This window comes from Ochotona princeps, chromosome 13 (assembly GCF_030435755.1).
Source record: "Ochotona princeps isolate mOchPri1 chromosome 13, mOchPri1.hap1, whole genome shotgun sequence".
In the NCBI taxonomy this organism is placed as follows: Eukaryota; Metazoa; Chordata; class Mammalia; order Lagomorpha; family Ochotonidae; genus Ochotona; species Ochotona princeps.
Window position 1 is genome coordinate 63,159,777 of NC_080844.1, and position 13,500 is coordinate 63,173,276.

Sequence of the window (13,500 nt, forward strand, 5' to 3'; positions counted from 1 at the left end):
AACGATAGGATAGAGACTCCCAGACGGAGGGCTAACAGCCTGGATTAGTTACAAAGAGGGGTGAGAAGATGGGTGTGTCAGTCCAGGTGGGTAGAGAGACTCCCCTCTAATGCTGGGTCCTCAGTCTTCATGACTCTCGTCCGCAGCTTCCCAATCCCTCTTGCCTCCCACACTCCCTCAGTCTAGGAGGGAACCTGAGAGAGTTCACAGAAAGATGGAATATTTAAAAGATTAAGCTGGGCCAAGTGCAGCAGCCTAGCAGCTAAAGTCCTCGCCTTGCACATGCTGGGATCCCATATGGTTCTAATCCTGGCCACCCTGCTTCCCATCCAGCTCCCTGCTTGTGGCCTGGGAATGCAGTCGAGGACAACCCAAAGCCTTGGGTCCTGCACCCTCGTGGGAGACCCAGAAGAGGCTCCAGGCTCCTGGCTTCGGATTGGCTCAGTTCCGGCAGCAGTCACTTGGGGAGGGAATCAACTGATGGAAGATCTTCCTCTCTGTCTCTCCTCTCTATATATCTGAATTTCCAATAATAAAAATAAAAAAATTGAGCTATCTCCTATGACAACAGCAGTGTCCCACATCGGAGTGCCGGCTCTAGTCCCAGCTGCTCTGCTTAGATCCAGCTCCCAGCTGGAAAAGCAGCAGAAAAGCCCAAGTGTTTATGGCCTTGCCACACATCACAGACCAGGATGAAGTTTCCGGCTCCTGGCTTCATTTGGGACCAGCCTCAACCATGGTGGCCACTAGAGGCGTAAACCAGTGGATGAAATATTTTTTTGTTTCTGTAATTGTCAAATGTACCGTTTTTTTAAAAAAAATTATTAAAAAAATAAAAGTTTAGGGCACACGCTTGAGCAGGTGGCCAAGACAGCTGAGAGTTGCAGATCGGTGTCCAGGCTCTCTGCCTGCCTCCAGCTCCTGAAGCCGGGTCCTGCTAGTGCAGACAGCGGGGGAGTGCAGACGGCTCGGGGAACTGCACCCACATGGGAAAGCGGGACTGTGTTTCTGCTTCTGGCCTTGGTCATGGCCCCAGCCTGGGCCCAACTGTGGCAGGCATTTGAGGAACGAACCTGCAGATGGTCTCTCTCTCTCTCTCTCACACACACACACACACACACACACACACACAAATTAAGAAAATATTTATTTTGCGGCAAAAAATTTTTTGAGATCTATTCAGTTTTTTTTTTCATTGAACCATTTGCCTGAACTTTTAAAACCCCTCCTTGTGTTTGTGAAATTCAAAAGGTCTGCACCGCAGTATCTGAATTCCACTTTCAATGTGTTTTAAAACTGTTTTCATTCATTATTTGTGTTTGGCAGCTGAAGAGAGATCCTGTCTGCTGGTTCATTTGCCAAATGCGCCCAGCGAACGGGCCTGCGCTGGGCCAGAGCTGGGAGTCAGGGATGCAACCCAGGTCTCCCACCGAGATGGCACACCTGCACCCTTGAGCCCTTGCTAGTTGTCTGCTAGGGCCTGCACCCGCTGAAAGCCGGAGTCGGGAGTGCCGAGGGCAGGGCTCTTAGCCCCGGGCTAAACACCTGCTCTTCTAGAAACTTTCTGAAGTCCCCTCAAATCTTCTCATCCTTAAAAATTGCCTCCCATGAGGCTCTGCTCTGCGTACTGGGAGGATAAGGCACTGCTGCTGTCGCTGAGTGGCTCCCCCGCCCCCAGCTGGCCCCCAGCTATTCACAGTATTCTCGGAAGTCGACTTTCCAGTTTAAAAGGTGGCCCTAGTATAACATTCCCAGCTTCCATAGTTTCAGGCACCCCTTTAAAAAAAAAAGATTTATTTATTCTTCTAAGAAAGATATGCAGAGAGGAAGATCTTCCATCCACTGAGTCACTCCCCAAGAGTTCACAACGGCCGGAGCTGAGCTGAGCTGATCCGAAGCCGGGAGCCAGGAGCTTCTTCCAGGTCTCCCATGCGGGTGCAGGGTCAAGGCTTTAGGCCGTCCTCGACTGCTTTCCCAGGCCACAAGCAGGGACCTGGATGGGAAGCGGGGCTGCCAGGATTAGAACCGGCGCCCATATGGGATCCCGGCACGTGCAAGGTGAGGACCAGGCCAAAAGTTACCTCTAAAATGCAGGAGGTGCACTAGGACAGGAGGGAGAGTCAGGGAGCCTTACCGAGCACGTGCCAAGCAGAGTGCAATACCTGTTTCCTGGACTTTCTCTCTGCCTCTGACACAGGGCACTTGTAAAAGTCATTTCCTGATCTGTAAGTCCCATTGTGGATTTTCATTTAACACTAACATATCAAAACACTTCTGCTCAGAACCCAGTTGAACAAGACCAATCAAATACGTCCTATAACGGTCAGCATAATGGTTCAACTGGCTAATCCTCCCCCTTGCAGTTCCGGCATCCCACACGGATGTTGGAGTGCGTCCTGGCTGCCATCTAGCTCTGCCTGTGGCCTGGGAACGCACTGGACTTTGGGACCCTGCACCCGCACGGGAGACCCAGAAGAAGCTCCTGGCTCTTGGCTCAGCTCAGCTCAGCTCAGCTCCAACCGCTGCAGCCACTTGGGGAGTGAGCCAGCAGATGGAAGATCTTCTTCTCTGTGTCTCTTTCCCTCTGTAAATCTGCCTTTCTTATAAAGATACATTTTTTTAAAAAAGAAAAAGAAATAAAATAAACAGACCCTGGAGCTTCCTGAAGCCCCGCCTGTCCTGGAGCAGGGAGCTGTGGGATGGGGAGCAGCTGGCAGCACCCCCTTCACCCTTCAGAGTTGAGAGGCCCAGTGGGACGAGGGGCCCCGTTCACTCTGCTGTGGTGCTCCTGGAAAGCCAAACACCAAAGCAGCACAGCCAACCCCATTCCCAATAAGACCCACTGGGGCCTGTGACAAGAGCATTTTACCCTGCTTAGCTGCCAGACACTCAGTGAGAACACTGCTGATGGAACAAGTCACCTCGGGTTCGGTGTTTTTCCATCTAACCATGGGAGTGCTTTCCTTTTGGAGCTACAAGCCAAGTCTGTAGGGTTTGGTCCTGAAGGAAGGCCATCCGCTGAGTGGACAGCCCTTCTGAGTCTTTGTTGACATCAGAGATGTGGTGGCGTATGCTGGTGCTCATTCACACCCCTCTCCCTCTCTCATGTGGGCAGAAGCTAAGCTCCTTGACGACCACTGCGCTTATTTTGTAGCAAAGGACACTGGGAGGCTGACCAAAGGTTCCCTGGCCCAGCCCTGATGCAGACTTCTTGCCACTGACTCATCAAAGGGTGCCCACAGGGAGTGAGCTGCCAGCTCTAGAAAGACAATGGCTTGCGGAGTTTGTCAGACTATATTGCATGAAAAAGTTAGACGCTGGTCTTCACCATGCTGCTCTCACAGGTCAGTGCTGGAAGGATCCTTGTGCTCTCGTTGGTTTGACCTGCTTCTCAATCTCATTGATTCTACATTTGCTTAAACTTGTGCCTCCTTCCAACTCAAGCTTTGGCCTAAAACTTCCAGCTGGCCTCACCAAAGGCAATCTTCAGGAGAACAAAATTTTCAAAACACATGGACTTCATTGTCTAGCATCAAGAACACGCGGATGCAGTGCAGCTGGCTCCAGACTCCCTCCCCTGCTCCTCCTTCTGGCCCAGAAGTGTTTGGGAACATATCTGTAGGAGTAGACTGGTTTGGGGAAGAGCGGCTGGTACCCATCAGTGCCGAGACTGGACCCTGCAGCATCTTTGCCAAAGCCACAATCTTCGACTGGCACCTGCAGGCCCATCCCTTAGAAGGTCCTCGCACTCCTTGCTCACGACCAGCAGGGGAGGAGTTACTCTGAGGCCAGTTGGTTAGGTGATTGGTTGGTTTGTGGCTTTTGTGCTTGGGCCCCTACACCAACGTGGAAGACCCAGATGAAGCTCCCGGCTCCTGGCTATGGCCTGGCCCAACGGTGGCCATTGCAGCCATTTGGACATCTCTCTCTGTAACTCTGACTTTAAAAGTTCTAAACCCTGCTTTTTCTGTAAGTGTAGTCCCCTGGCCCTGGCTGCACCCTGAGGCAGCCTGCAGCAGTGCGGAGCCTGGGGAAACTCTGTGGCACTCCAAGACAGTCTGCATGGCATTTGGGTCAATCAATCTGAACATAACGATCGCTGTTGCAGAGCCGGGCATGACCAGCCACAAAAGGGGGAGTAAAGAGGGGGGTCCCCAATTGATTTTCATAGACTGCTTTCAGTTTCTCAGCTAGCTTTTCAGGTCAGACATCTGCAGAAGCCAGGGTACTGATGGGAGGTGGCAGATTTCTGTCCCCTCTGCCCAGGCGGTTCCAGCTGTCATTGTGCTCTGTTGCACAAAACGGGGACCCCCCACTCCGCAGCTCTTCGAGGCATCGCAAGGGCATTTGTTAAGCAGGAATTCTAACCCAGCGGAGCATCTGCCCCGGGGGGTGTGGGGGAAACACGCGTGCACACACCCGCATCCCGTGCCAAGGTTTCAGTTCAGCTCCACGTTAACAAGCACACTGGGAGACAGCAGACGATGGGCGCAAGGCCTTAGGTCCCTGCCACCGACATGGCAGACCTGGATGGCATGCCCAGCTCCTGGCTTCAACCAGATGCGAGAGATTTCTTTCACTAGGTCTCTCTCTGTCTCTTGCTTTTTTCAAATACATAAAAATTAACCAAAGATAATTTCTGCACTACATGGCTGTCTCAATACCGGATGTCACTTCACATCAACCAGAAAAGTAACATATAAGGAAGTTAAAGGGGCGATTAAAGAATAGTCAACTGGCCTTTTTTCTCTCCTAAACTAATTGATTTATGCCTTGTTGTGCTTTTAAAAATTATTATTAAACACAAAACCATTAATTTATGTGTGAAAGGAACAGTGAATTAATCCTAAAGAGCCAGCAGCCTTTAAAGATGTGAATCCTAGGCTGAGCTCGTTTAAAACTCGCATAGGAAATCAAGGCAGAATAAAGCCCTTTAATTTGAAAAGCACATCTATAGCTCCGTCCCCGGGATGTCTGCGGGGTCATCCTTCGGAAAGGTTAAGGAGGACTTTATTTTTTTATATTCACGATGTATTTCCCAGTTACGGCTCACCATGGTGCATTTCAACTTATAAAGAGAAGGAGATAAAAAGGGGGGAGGGGAGCTTTTTTATTCACTTTCCACTTAATTTCCTTGCCGCCACGCCAGTCCCAGCTTAATGAATGTAATTGCTACCTTTGATGAAAATACTATTATCAAGATCACACATTACATTGGAAAACAGTTTTTCTTTAAACACAGCTACTGCAGCCTCTAATTATGCATGTAACAAGTGTCTCCTGAACAAAAGAGCATGTTGTCTACAATTGCTAGGAATTGGAGCAAGGCAAATTGGAACAAAAGACAGATTAGATTTGCTCCTGGCCCCACAAAGCCCATCCCTCTGATTAATTTCCTGCAAAAACTAAAACAATTCTCTTAAAAGGCGCTCAGGCTCTTCTCTAGAATGATCCATATGCCATTTGGGTCTTTCTATAGGATGATAATGGTCCCTGATTTGAACCCTTGTTAGGAAATAAGAAAGGGCTTTTATGAACTTTCTTTTTCATATGCAAATGAGCAACACAAGATCTTGAGGGATAATGAGCACCCCAAAAAGTGACTTTTCAGTGCCAGTGAAAGAGCTCACTGGTGGAGAAAATCTGTGCTGAGCATGATCAACCCAATTATTTTATTCGTTTCAAGAAACGAGGCATCTTAGAAAATACTTCCCTGCCTTTAAGGGTGGCCTCTGGTCCTGACTGCGGAGTGGAATTCCTAAAACGGGTCGATGCATAGACAGAAACGACACTCAGGAAGGGTTTAAGAGCCCGTGGATTCTAGTTGCTCCCCGCTGCCAACTGTGGGGGCTGCACTGGGTAGTTAATGGTTAGATCTCCCAGGTTTCCATTTCTCCGCTTCTCACAGGCTAGGGCTCGATGAGCCTGACAGTGCCGCTCCTGTGAGGGCTCAGTGCTGTTCCCCACCCTCTGCAAAGCCAGAGGGAAAAAGGGCCTTCCTTGGTCGGGCTGCAGAGGCTGCAAGCGGAGGTGCTGTCTAACTGTGCAAGTTTAACCATCAGCCCACCGGCGCCGCGAAAATTGTTCTGTGTCTTTCTTTCTCCACTTTAAAACAAAAGAAAGTAGTAAGAATGATTCAGTATTTGTGAAATGTTTACACTAGCTCCTAACAACTGGTAAGTACTCAATCAACTATTCTCATTGCTGGTATCAGGGAAGAGCTGGGACATCACCAGGCTTGGGGCAACCGGTTCCCCTTTGCCCTGGGGAAATGGCACACGGAGGATTGATTCCCAAGCGTTTCCTGAGCGGAGAGGGCTACCAGAAGCCCAATCCAAGGGGGGTCCAGTTACAACTCTTTGCAGGGGGGCCCATCCTGTTTCATCTTAGAAAGGATCCAGAAAGCTGCCAGCAGCTTGTCAGGAAGGAAGATCAGGACACACAGGGGAGGGACCCCTGTCATCCGGGCCTATCTCAGATGTCTCTGAAGGTAGCCCATCTCCTGGACCCACCCTGCAGCTAAACACTAACATTGGTCCTTGCTCAACCCCTGTCTCCAGCACTGTCTGTCCTGTGGTCAGAAGCCCACAGAAACGGACTGCAGGAGAAACTGAATTGTGCAGCAGTTGCAGGACTCCTGGCGTCGTGCGTGCAACGGAGGAGAGCCGTTTGTGTTCCATGTAAAGCCATGGGCGAATGAGCATTTGGCCATTCTGGAATCAAAGCGGGAAGAGGGGCCAGGGCGAGAACACAGCAGACGCTTGGAAGAGAACAGTTTGGGAGCTAGGGATTAAGACGGTCCCTCCTGAAAATGCATGGAGCCTCTGGATAAATTTGCAAAAATGACGCTCTCCAAACCCTGCTGCGAAAATCAGCCATAAAGAGTGGCCCAAGGAGTGAGCCATCACACAATTTTCTGCAGAAAAACGTATGCCCCGAGTCAACACTCGATTCATTTTTTGCTTGGCCTAAGATCACAGATTGCCTGGCCTAAGATTATAGATGCAAGGGCAGCCTTCACTTGAAGAATAAATCTCTTCTCATTCACTTTAAGATGATCTTCAGCTTTTTGATATATTTTGCATCAAGTCTCTTCTGTTTTCACCATTTATTAGGAATGAGGCTATGTTCTGCCTGGGTTAGTTTTAGGTAGGGTCTCCTTCTGCATTTATTCTCCATGGTGATGGGGAAGCTGGTGAACTCCAGGTGACAGAGACCTTGTCATCCCAGCACACAGTGCACCGCACCGCCCAACGCGATCCATTACATCCTTTCAGCCAGAGTGAAGTGGGAAACACACATACAAACATACATGTGCACACAAACACACATACAGATGCATAAACTCGTGTAACATAGACACTCGCGCACATACACAGAGCAATCAACTGAGCTTCCCCCTGGGAGTTCCAGGGCTGCGTTGCCCTGACAGGGAGGGCTTCTCCTATGGGCAGGGGGTGGCCTCCCTATAACAATGGCGCACAATTATCCGGGACTAGTGGGCAAAAGGGAACACTGAGTCAAGTCCAGAGGCATAGATGCAGGAGGGACTGAAGGGCACCAGGGAGGCAGCCCCAGGGCGGCCTCAGGCCTGCACAGCTCACCCTGCTGAGACGCTCAGGGCCTACTCTCAGAGCAATATGCAGGGGCCACCACAGGCAGGGCTGGGGGGTCAACCGAGGCCTGGAAATGCCAGTTCACATCCATAGCCTTTCTGGTCCATTCCTGAGTTTGGGCCCTGCCAGCAGCCCACCTGGCCTAGCCACAGCCCTGGAGGTGGTAAGGGCAGCACAGCGCTCTCAGATGCCCGGAGCAGAGTTGGAGGGCACCTGGCTGGTGTAGGGTTGGGGGCAAAGCAGTTGGTGAGCCAGAGGTAGCCTCTCCCAAACCCCATCTATCCATCATCTCACATCCGCGGTAACTCTGCAGGGGGCCTGCGGAGAGCTAAGGGAGCTTTGAGAGTCTTGATGGCAGTGCAAATGACCGGCCATTTCCTGGTCTGCTGGTTAGGGAATGAGCAGGCAGCGAGCGGCCTCCCCATCCGTCTTCCGTGCTCTTCACCGCCAGCGGCAAGGTGGAATCGGCACCTAACCTTTGAGTCCATGAAGGGGAATGGCCCAAGCACTCCAGAACAGCCGCTGCTGGGGGTGGGATGGGGAACTCTCAGCCCCCGCCTGACCCTAACTGCTTGGAGGGAGCTGACACCCGCTGAGAGCTCAAGGCCCGGGGGATCCAGGGAGGCCCAGAGGCAAGGGATAGAGCCAGGAGTCCTGGCTTCTCTATTGGTCTGTCCCCTGTTGGGCGTCACAGGTGCTTGAACTCACTGTCCTCATCAGCCATTCAGAGGTCATCCTAGTATGTGTGCTTTCCCTGGGGGCTTCTCATTCATTCCCATTCCTCACCTGCTCCCTCCAACCCTCCCATTCCCAGCCCTGACTCCTGGGTATGGCCAGGCTCTACTTCCTACCCCAGCTCAGGAGGGCAATCAACTCTGCCCAGCCCCAGGTTTGCTTTGGCCCTGCCCACAGGCTGGGTGTGGCAGCAGAATCCCCAGGGCCAGGAAAGAGAGAAGTTGGGGAGAGGGAGGGCCCTGGGGAATCCCTGTCCCAGGCCTGGAGCCTCTGTCCCAGAAGGGGGCTGCTGCTACTGGACAGCTGCCCAGGGCTCACGTCCCGGGCACCACGAGGCTCAGGCCAAAGGGGATGTGACCACTGCCAAATGCCCCAAAGAACTGGTGCTCTTGGGGTGCCTGCAGTGGACAGGGAGGGCCCAGCTGAGCTGCGCCAGGCTCAGGGATATGATGGGAGAGCAAGTTCTTTCACCACTTTGGGGTTTCGTTTATTCATTGGTTAAGTGTGTGGTGGGATGGTGAGCAATCCAAAAATGCTGGGGGTGACTATCCAGCCTAGTCAGGCTGAGTGGGAAGTTCTGCTCCCCTGGAAATTTTGGGGTGTACACACCTGGGGCAGCCTGACCTGAGGCCCGGCAAGCACGTCCGAAAGCCCTGTGTGGACCCTGAAGGCCCCTGGGAGCTGACCTTCACCCCAGGAGAGAAAGGGGCTGCTGTAGATAAGGTTCTGGGATTGGGGTAGGCTGCTCTACCATGCCACCAGAACTCGGCTGACGTCACCTACTTGCCCATTGTTCATGGTTCATGGTTCATTTCACATCTGGGTGCTTAGTGGCTTCTGCCTGTCCCCTGAGACCCTGTGTGCTGCTGCCCCACTCTCCAGGAAGAAGGAACCCGCATCACGGAGTCACTGCACAAGCCATGCCTCCACAGCGACAATGGCAGTGCGGCAGGGGCCGGCTGAGCCCTCTGCTCCCTGGAGCATGGCGCAGTGAACAGGGAGCTTTTGTTCTGTTTTAAGCTTTGTTTATTTGAAAGGTGGAACAATTGAGGCACAGAGAGATCTTCCAGCCCTGTTACACCTCGAATGCCCCAAGCAGCCAGGGCTGTTCTAAGCCAAAGCCAGGAGCCAAGAACTTCATCTAGGGGACCAAGTCTTCATGCCATCTTCTACTGCTTTCCCAGGAGCATCAGCTGGGAGCTGGAAGACAGCGTCCAGGGCATGAACTACCCTCTGACACGGGGCACTGGGGTTGCAGGTGGCAGCCTAGCCTGCCACATGGCAATGCAGGCTATGTAGAGCATGTTCAGTCAGGATTTGTTGAGTGAGTGTATGAAGGGATGCAGTGGGCCAAGCGGCTGTCAGGGTGATGAGCCGGGGAGAGGGCAATGCAGACAAAGGCCAATGGAGGGAAATGGCCAAATAGGTCATGGTGCATTAGTAGATTGTAAAAAGGAAGGAAGCAGGAGTTGGAGCTTCAACAAGGACTGACATGGAGAATACGATGCTGAGCCCCGGGGGCCAGGCTCCATTCCTGAAGGACCACATGCTGCCTGACGCCTCCTCCATGGACTGTCCAGAACGGGCAAATTGACCAAGAAGCTGAGTCATGGCCGCCCAGGGTTGCAGTGGGGGAAACAGGGAGGACATGTTTCTGGGGATGAAGTTTCTTCTTGAAACAGTACAGATATCCTAAAGCTGACGGCGGCACTGAATCTGTGCCTATCTGCCAGGATGTTCGGATTGGCAGAAAGGTGCAGGTGACGTGCAGGATGCGGGAATTATGTCCTAGGAAAACTGCTCTTCAAAAGAGAAAAAGGACAACAAGACACCCCCAATCTGGATCTCAACAAGATGTTGAGTGGGACTGAGGGTCCCCGTGTGTGGGGGCTGCCCGGGGAGCCCATCGGGGAGCTCCCCCAGGTGGGCTGGGGCTGCAGACACTTCGGGCAGCTGGAATGGCATGGCAGGGAGGACCCCGCAAACAGGAGACCTGAGCGGGTCTCACACCGTCACTTACATATACCGATCGCTTGTTCCCCCTGCTCCCAGTGTGCGACCTATGGGGGCAAAGGCAGGAAAAAGGAGTTCAACTTTAAGCTCTTATCACTAAAGCGAGTCTCCCTCCACATTAAAAAGCCATCCAGAGCCTGTGGTCGCACCGGGCTCAGTTCTTGGGGCATAAATTTGTGTGTGTGGAAAAAAGACTTATTGGTGAATTTAGCAGTATTTTTCGTTGAACTGGCAGTTGCTAACCATTACACCAGTATTTATTTGATTCTTAAAGAGTACAAAACCATGGCCCACAAATAAAGAAGATGGAGTAATAGTTTGTGGCTGGGCCACTAGCTTTAAACTTGAAATGAAGTGTCCAGTTTTGAGTTACTGTGTCCAACCACCATTTGTACAGTTTGAAAAGTGGGGGCATTTTTCTAGGCTGTCAGTGGGACTGTAGCTCATTCCCATGAATGATATCGCTGAAGGACCAGTTGTTCTGCTGTGAGCACTTCACTCATGACCAGAATATATTAAATGTATTAATCTGTGCCTGGCGGCGTAATTTAGGGAGGCCCTGTAGGTGACACATCCCTGCTCATCCTTGTTTTATCGCTTGCTCCCACAGGTGACAATGGCTCAAAAGTCGCTCCCGAATGAAGTTAAAATGACATGTCACCCCATAGCATATGCAGTTGGGCGGCTGATTTTGCTGTCAAAATTACCGCCCTACAACAACAGGAGACGTGAATGGGACACGGCATGATTTACGTGTCTGGCTCAGGGCTGGGTGGCAAGGGAGGACTCCCGCGCCCAAATGGCCACGTGCTCGGGCAAGCCGCAACTGCCCCTGCCCGTCGGCTGTGCCTGTGACGTCCAGTCCGTGTCGCTGAACACAAGACATGACAACAAGCAGGTTTAGATCCTCTGCCAAAGTAGTGCTAAGCTGCTTTCAGGTCGTAGGGGGAAAGCATTTGTTTCCAACAAGCAGGATTTCTCTAATGTTTCCAGGCAGGCTGTGGACTATTGTCTGCTAAGGGCACCTGACACTGAATGGAGCGGCTTCTAATTTTCAGGCTAATGGGAGCAGCCTTGATTTACAATTTGGTGCAATGTTGTTCTGCCCTGCCAAGCGAGCCTCTTGAAGGTTTATGTTCTTGACTACCAAGAGAAGGCCACGAAATCAGGCTGTGCCTTGCAACGTAGTTTCAGTCCCAGCAGCTGCCAGGGAAGATCAGCCTGGGGGCAGTGGGGGGTGTGGGGGGCGTGGGGGTTGAAATGGGTGGCAGCCTGGGCCAGGGCCTGTAGGAGGTCTTGCATGCCTGTGCCTCCATGGGTCCTCTCTGAAAAGACTGAATTAGGAGTGAATTGGTAACTCATCAGGGCTTGATTTTTTTTTTTTTTTTCAGTTTTAAAAGAAATAGGAACTATCTGACCCTGGGTCTTGGGCCTTGGCCTGTGTGATGAGCCAATAGCATCTTTCCCCCTCCCCGGCCAGGACTGAGGGGGCAAAGTTGCCAATCTCCCACTAGCAGTTTCTTCATCAAGGCCAGGCCAGGCTGCCCATGGCTGCCCGGTGGTGCTTAGGTGAAGGGCTTGGCACTCCCGCTACCCAATACCGCCCCCTTTCACTTTCACTTTCTGTAGGTTCCAGATTCACTCTTCTCTCCCCCTCACCTGTCTGCGGTCTAAATAAATGGGCCAGGGCTGCTCTAGCTTCCCCCATGCCTTTGAGAGCCGGAGAGGACGCCCGAGGGTGTGAGCTGAAGGCTTCCCCTCTGGGCACAGTGGGGCACAGTGAGGACTGAGAGGGCTCACCCGTCGACCCCTCCCCGCCCCTGACCCCCAGCCTTTCTCCCCCCCCCCCCCGCCCCCGCTGGCTGCAGAGCAGTTTAAAGGGCAGCCTTGTCCTCAGCCAACCAGTAGCCATTAATAATGTCTTCATCGGTGACAGTGACAAACCAGCAGTACTTGAGAGGAGTTTATTAAGGTCACTCTGTAAATAAGAATTAAAATTTTTATAAAACGGGGTGACATCGAGGAACAGACGAGTGAATGAAGTGATTGACATAAATGGTAAACAGGAGTGCAGGCCAGGGAGGGAGGCGCTAACCCAGCCCATGCTCGCTTGCTCTGGCCAGGCTCGATTTCCTGCAGCTGCCCCTCCCTCTGTATAGGCCCTGGCAGGAATTTGTCATGGAACGCCTGGGAGTAGGTGACATGGAAGACTGTCCCAGCTGACCTCGGGCTGCGTGCACTTGGCCTCTGGTGCCAGGCCTATGGCACATGGAAGACTGTCCCAGCTGACCCCCGTGGGCTCTTGTAGCCTGGTGACAAAGTCCCTGTGCCAAGTCGCTGGGGGTGGCTCAAGCTGGAAGTGTGGGTCTCGCTCGAATGAATGAGGTCTAGATGGAGCATGCGTGTTTGGGGCACTGTGGGAACCATGTGCACAGGGCTCCCTGACAAGACAATTTTTGAGCAAGTGCATGTCCAGTGGGCCCCAGTAAGGAGCCCAGAGACACAGGCCACGTGTGAGCATTTGCACTTACGTAGGAAGGCAAGGCTGGCCAGGGGTCACTCAGCATGGATGGAAGAACTTTTCAGGGCAAGCATTGCAGAAGACTTCCTGGAGGAGGTATCCCATAGAAAGATAAGTGGGGAAACCCACCTGGGAAAGGAAAGGACACTCCCGGTGCTATAGGCTCACCTTGGTCTCCTCAAAACTCCTGTGTTGAGGGACCAGTGTGGTGGCATAGCAGGCTAAGCTTCTATCTGTGACATTGGCACCCCATATGGCTGCTGGTTTGAGTCCCCAGCTGCTCTACTTCGAATCTATTTCTCCACTAATGTGCCTGGGAAAGCAGAAGAGGATGGCTCAAGTGCTCAGGCCTCTGCACCCATCCGTTAGAGTTGAAGGGCCTGTAGGGGTGGTGCAGCAATTCCCACGGGCAGCATGATGTTACAACCTCAGGACGGCGCTGTCACCTGGGCAGTCCAGCCGTACACCCAGACACTCTACTTTGATTCACCCGATTTGAGGGCAGAGGTGGAGCTGCAGCCAAAGACAGGGTGACAGTGGCAGGGCGGGGACGTTCCCTCTGCACATAGGATGAGCTCATGCAGGAACCAAGAGCCCCCAAAATGGTTGCCTGGG